Raw genomic sequence first — 6,942 nt, 5'->3', positions numbered from 1 at the left:
ATTTAGGGAAATCACGGAAAACCTAAATCAGGATGGCCGGAGACGGGATTGAACCGTCGTCCTCCCGAATGCGAGTCCAGTGTGCTAACCACTGCGCCACCTCGCTCGGTGAGATGTTAAGTCCCATAGTGCTTAGAGCCATTTGAACCATCTTGCATTGATGCATGCCTGTATTCGTCGTGGCATACTACCCACAAGTTCATCAAAACATTGGCAAAGATTGTCCCACTCTTCAATGGTGATTCGGCGTAAATCTCTCAGAGTGGTTTGTGGGTTACGTCGTCCATAAACAGCCCTTTTAATTCTATCCCAGGCATCTTCGATAGTGTTCATGTCTGGGGAAAAGGCTGGCCACTCTAGTTCAGCGATGTCGATATTCTGAAGGAAGTCATTCACAAGATGTGCATGATGAGGCGCGAATTGTCGAATATGAAGAAGAATGCCTCGCCAATACGCTGCCGATACGGTTGTACTATCGGTCGGAGGTTGGCATCGAACAGCCGTTACGGTGTCTTAGGTGACCAACGTCGGCCCTACACAATGCCACCCCAAAAGAGCAGAGAACCTCCACATTGCTGCACGCGCTGGACAGTGTGTCTAAGGCGTTCTGCCTGTCCGGGTTGCCTCCAAACACGTCTCGACGATTTTCTGGTTGAAGACATATGCGACATTCATCGGTGAAGAGAACGTGATGCCAATCCTGAGCGGTCCATTCGGAATGTTGCTGGGCCCATCTGTATTACCCTGCATGGTGTCGTTGTTGCAAAAAGATGGACCTCGCCATGGACGTCGGAAGTGAAGTTGCGCATCATGCAGCCTATTGCGCACAGTTTGGCGTCCTGTTTCTGCACGAAAAGCATTATTCAACATGGTGGCGTTGCTGTCAGGGTTTCTCCAAGCCCTAATCCGTAGGTAGCGGTGATCCACTGCAGTAGTAGTCCTTGGACGGCCTGAGCGAGGCATGTCATAGACAGTTCCTGTCTCTCTGTACCTCCTCCATGTCCGAACAACATCGCTCACGCACTCCGCTGCTCGACTCGTGGCGGGTCACTTCGTTACAGTCGCTCGCGTACGCCCCTAGCGCAACGCCATGTCCAGCCGTAGGAAAGGAGGAAGAGGCCGCCGTCGAGTTCCTGCTAAAGGCAGTCGGGAGCAGTGGTTGTGGCAGCAAGAAGAAGAAGCTGAAGCCCGTGGCACAATTACAGTGCTTTAAGTGTCAGAAGTTGTGGCACGTAGCCAGGATCCGCGACGGCGCGGTGGCGTGTGTGAAGTGCGGGAAACTGCACGACATGCGCAACTGCGACAAACCAAGAGGTAGCGCATCTATAAATTGCGGCAGCGCGCACGCCGCAAACTCGCGCAGCTGCGGCTACCTGAAGTCATGGAAGCGGCAGAAAAGTGTCACCACACATGAAGAGGTGGCCCAAGAAGAAAAGGTGGACACCCCGCCCTCCTACTCAAACAGGGGAAACGGACCAGGCCACAACAAAGAAGACGAAGGTGTGTTCTGCGAAACGTTGCGGAAAGCCAACGATGACGCCATTGCCGCTCTCAAATCCTCCATGGCGGAGGAGAGGGTGGCCCTGAGGGCGGAACTCGACGAGATGCCTCGCGAAGTGACACATCTGAGGGTAGCCGTGTGCCTCGCATCTCGCACGACACCTGAAGAGGCGCCGACCACCACCAGTATGGGGGTAGAAGCGGAAACACGTACCCTGGCAGGTACGACAACGCAGGTTGCTAGGTTGGTGTTCATGGAGTCGGGGACACCCGCCGACAGTAAGAAGACGGCCCCCTTGGAAACGGCCGCCTCTTCTGCCTCTGCAGACACGCAGACGGCAGAGGAGACACCCATGGAGACCGAGAGAGAAGACGACGAGCCGGAATGTGAGTGCCTGCCCCTCCCCAACAAGAATTGTGTGAAGGAGGTACTCAGCAAGGCAGCAGATTCCCTCGGCGACGGCAGCTATCCCCACCAAGGTAATGCCTATCCCTTCACAGTAACCAATACCCCTCCCCCACCGCACAAACTGTATTCTTTCCACTGGGGGTGTGAACCCCTAAACCAGAAGGTCAGTGGGAGGGAACTCGTCCAGCGTGAAGATCCGCAGTTGATAAACTGCTACCCGATCTTGACCGACGACGACTGGATGTACATAACGGAACAAGCCGTTCTGTACATGAAACAGCAAACGCCACCGGTGGACATCTCCCGTCTGAACAAAATTGAAATCAGACAGCCTGGAAACCACAAGAAGAATAAGAAGCTGCCAGAGGCAGCTGGCCGTTAATTCTTTCTTTTACAGATAACTACAGGCCCATCCAGAACCAGAGGCAAAACATCCCACACAGCGAGGAATTGAGCTTAGTAAAGGTTAAACTCCTATTACTGGGGCCAAGGACAAGGCCCCTCATTTTAGCGACAGTGACATCTCTTTGCTTCACTCCGAGACGTCTGGGCTCTTCCCCCACTGAGAACCCTCCCTGGCACAAAGTAAGAATGTGGACGTGATCGAACCGCGGTACTGACCGTCTAGGTACGATTGAACTACACACGAGCTGTGTACCTCCTTCCTGGTGGGATGACTGGAACTGATCGGCTGTCGGACCCGGTCCTTGGGTTAGTGACATCTCTGAACAGTCAGAGGGACTGTGTTTGTGATGCAATATCCACAGTCAACGTCTGTCTTCAGAAGTTCTGGGAACCAGGGTGATGCAAACCTTTTTTTGATGTGTGTTCTTTTGCAACACAGCTGCAACAATTTACAACTTTATACCTATTGTTCCTAGATCTGTTCTCTGTATGACCTGTACCTCTTGAAACTGAAGCTCTTTCTGTGTTTCACTGAGGCCCTCTAAACTAAATGCCTCACAGCCCACGCCACACGCCCTTGATGGCCGTGCAGTTGCCTCGTGTGTATAATGGACTACTGACCTATGCAGCAAAATCCAGAAACCCACCAACCTATGCGGCAGGTCGAGGAATCTGCAGCCTACACGATCGCAGGTCCGTCTGAGCCTTTGATTCAGACCCGCCACACAGCTATGTACTGTAGGCCCACAATCGGTCCTGTCGAGTATGCTGCAAATGATGAGCCCCACGTACATCTCGTAAGCAAGACTGGCAGCCTTTAGCTCTTCTGACAGCCGCTCTAAACCTGAGAGAATCCAATCCAATCCAAAGCGTCACACATCATTGTACAGACCAATCAGTGGATTCGTGGGTCGTGTTGGAAGTCCGTTGTATCCAAATTGACGGTCCACAATAATTACGCCCGTCCACTACAAGCTCATACTGTGTAACCAAAGCCAACACAGCTTTAAACAGAGAGTGAAGTGCCGGCCGGAGTGGCTGTGCGGTTCTGGGAGCTACAGTCTGGAGCCGAGCGACCGCTACGGTCGCAGGCTCGAATCCTGCCTCGGGCATGGATGTGTGTGATGTCCTTAGGTTAGTTTGGTTTAATTAGTTCTAAGTTCTAGGCGACTGATGACCTCAGAAGTTAAGTCGCATAGTGCTCAGAGCCATTTGAACCATTTGAGAGTGAAGTGTCGCCTACTCCGCTCGCATCCGCACACAGCAATCACAATGCCCCATCCATATTAAATATAGTGCAAAACACAATACACATTCAAACAAACGACTATCGACGCGCGCTACGGATCTCTGAAGTAGACACTGACGAAAACGCAAGGGCTGTGTGTAATGAAATAGATTAACACACCGAGGTTCAAGAACTAAACTTCCAAAGCACACAGGTGAGACTAAATAATTCGCTGCTGGTTAAGAACTCATATAATGTCACAAAATCGGTTACTTTCCTGTTACTGCTCTGTCTTGGAGGGCGTTTGCTGGCTGACATGATGATGTTTCTTCTGCAGAACGTCTTTAGAAGACTCACGTAGGCCTTTTCCCCATCCCCATATAAGTATTACGAGTGAGACTTGTACTCTGCAAGGAAGTGCTCAATCTCATGTGCTAGATGAATGTACTTTAGAGTCTAGCATACACTACAAAAATTTTCTTCTACAGTGAACGTGTTATATTTACCATTATGCCGGATATAATATTTATAATATGGCTGTCTGTTAAACGTTGGTTAACCGAATCTGTGATATTTACAAGTTTCCTATCCTTCAATGTTAGCAGTCACCACGTTGAATTATCAGACCCAATGGCAGCTGTTGGTGTAAGCGCACAAGAGCACGTGAATAGCTTAAGTTTTCGACACCTTGCGGATTTATTGGCTATTTTTGTTTGAATGCTGTTAAACGTAATGAGGTAATACAAAATACACGGCGCTAAATCTACTGCGCTAAGCTACGTTGCTCTTCTATACTCGGTGAAAGTGGGCATCAGGGTTGCGAGTATACCTTCAGCTGTGCACATTTTAAGGAGCTTTTGCGCCGTATCTCTCGTGACATAGTTGCCTTACAGGCCAAACACACATGGATGTGAGAAACAACGTGCACGGTTCACGGTGCACACAGCCAGTCCTTACTATTCGAGTACAAGTTAACTTCAATGGCATCAGGTGGTAGAAAACTGCAGCAGGCGTAGGCGTAAATTCCTCTAGACAGTAGCACATTCCTCAGATATGCCAATTCACTCACAATACAGTAAAATTAGATCGGACATCGTTACTTGTTATAGCTTACTGATAGAAAATATTTTGTGGGATTGTGAATGAGATAAATTGTGTCAAGTTTTGGATTTTATCATACAATAACCCATTAGAGGTGTTGACAACCATAAATCATCGTCGATTGTGAGACTCTAGCATATATTCGTGCTTCTGAGATCTGTTGACCTTATGGTATTGTCTGTGCTGTAGCCCACATTGTATATATGAACATTCAAGAAAAGCTGTTTCATTGATTTCTTTGTATTCAGTTTAATGTGGGATCGACAATGGTATGCTTTTGGCTCTTAATGGTTCTCAGGACTTAATTTGTATTCTAGTCAACTGACCTTGTTGGTAGATAGTACTACTTGAATTTAATCATTTCTACAAACGGCAGTTTCTGTTTTGAGTTGGTTGTTTACTATGCAGGCATTGGCTTTCCTGTGCAGTGTCAACACGAACTCTGTTGAATCTGTTTTAAATGCTGACAGAAAAGAAAATTACCAGGAAAAGTTAGCCCGCGAAGGAACTGGGGCCTCTCAGACCAGATCCGTTGTCTGAGAAAGTGACGAAATGAAATAAACCAGACTACAAGCTAACATTGAACAAAGAAGTGTTTAATAAGCGTAAGTTGTTGTGTGCTTGCACCGTAAGAATGCTTTTCAGCCTGGAGGTTAGTTCGTTCACTTATACATGTAGTGGGGATCTTGTACTTTTATCCAAGAAAAATAAAAAAGCCATAAAATTACCATTTACACAAAAATGTGAAAAGGGGGGTTGTGAAAGCTTAAACATTATTTTGTTCTTTCCATAAGCTGTACTCAATTATGTGCAAAACAACAAAATTCCGCAAAAGCAATTCTTTCTTTCAGACACGCGTGCATGTTATTGTTAATCTATTATTATTATTACTACCAGAAGCTGAAGTTGTATAAATATGTCCATAAGCGTAACTGTGATACAGCAGATGCTATTACTTTCGCACTCTCATATCTATCTGAATCTGACAATTTGTGCAGACCCAGAATGTATGCTTACGAGCTGCCACTGAGTTTAATAATAGCTACTTTAGACCGTAACACTCTGGAAGGAGGTATGTTGTTTCCCGTTCCAGTCGAGAAAAAATATTTTCTTGTTTCAGTAAGCGTGGCCGAGAGGTTCTATGAGCTTTAGCCCGGAACCTCGCTGCTGCTACGGTCGCAGGTTCGAATCCTGCCTCGGGCATGGATGTGTGTGTTGTCCTTAGGGTAGTCAGGTTTAAGTAGTTCTAAGTCTAGGGGACTGATGACCTCAGATGTTCAGTCCAATAGTGCTTAGAGCCATTTGAACCATTTTCAGTAAGCGATACCCGTCCTAAATGACGCAGAGTAACAGGAAAGTTACCAAAAGTCGTGTTTGCAATAAAAGCACCTCATCACATTACAGTTTTCAAGAAAATTTTTGATCGATATCATCACGTGTTCTGTCCTGGGCACTAAAAGAAGTGCGAACGCTATTGTTTCATTCGATCCACCATCCTTTGAATTACCATTTTTTCCTAATGTCGCTTTTGTTTGGTTCATTATCTGACGTTCCGTGCAATCAGAGTTTCTATCAAAACCCTCTTCATTATGCAGTCTGCTCTCATCTGAAGACCAATGTGGTTTTCTGTCGTGCTCTTCGCTGTCCTTATAAGTGACCATGCGCGATTTACCTTCTATCTTTTGGCAACACACCACAAGAAACAATGTTTTTTAGCTACTTAGCCAATGGCCCTGCGTTTTCCTTTTTTGTGTCGCATTTCCACCGTTAAGCGCAGAGCAGAGAGCGGAAGGAACACAATGATCTATCTACGATGGCGAGGACGTGACAGAGGAAAAACCGTGACTCGATATTGACGACATGGGTGATCCATTAGTATTCAACAAACCTTTGGAAGAATTTCGATCAAATAAGGTGGAAGGCATTCCTTAGGAATTTATGAAATCATTGGCGGAAACAGCAACAAAATGAATATTGAAGCTGGTGCGTACACTGAATGAGAATGGAGACATATCATCAGTCTTTCGGAAAAATATCCACACAATCTCCCAAATACGAAAGAAGTATAAGCGCGAACAGTGTAATACCATCATCTTAACAGCTCATTTATGATAGTCGCTGACAAGAGTAGCCTAATACATAGAAGGATGGAAACGATAACTGACGATCTGTTAGACGAAGACCAGTTTCGCTTTCGGAAAGGTAAAAGCATCCGGAAGCAGTCCTGATGTTGCGCTTGATTACAGAAGAAAGTGATGAAAAATCAAGGAATATTCATGGGGCTTATCCACGTAAAAAA

Source organism: Schistocerca americana, chromosome 1 (assembly GCF_021461395.2).
Source record: "Schistocerca americana isolate TAMUIC-IGC-003095 chromosome 1, iqSchAmer2.1, whole genome shotgun sequence".
In the NCBI taxonomy this organism is placed as follows: Eukaryota; Metazoa; Arthropoda; class Insecta; order Orthoptera; family Acrididae; genus Schistocerca; species Schistocerca americana.
Note: the sequence above shows the minus strand (reverse complement) of the source record.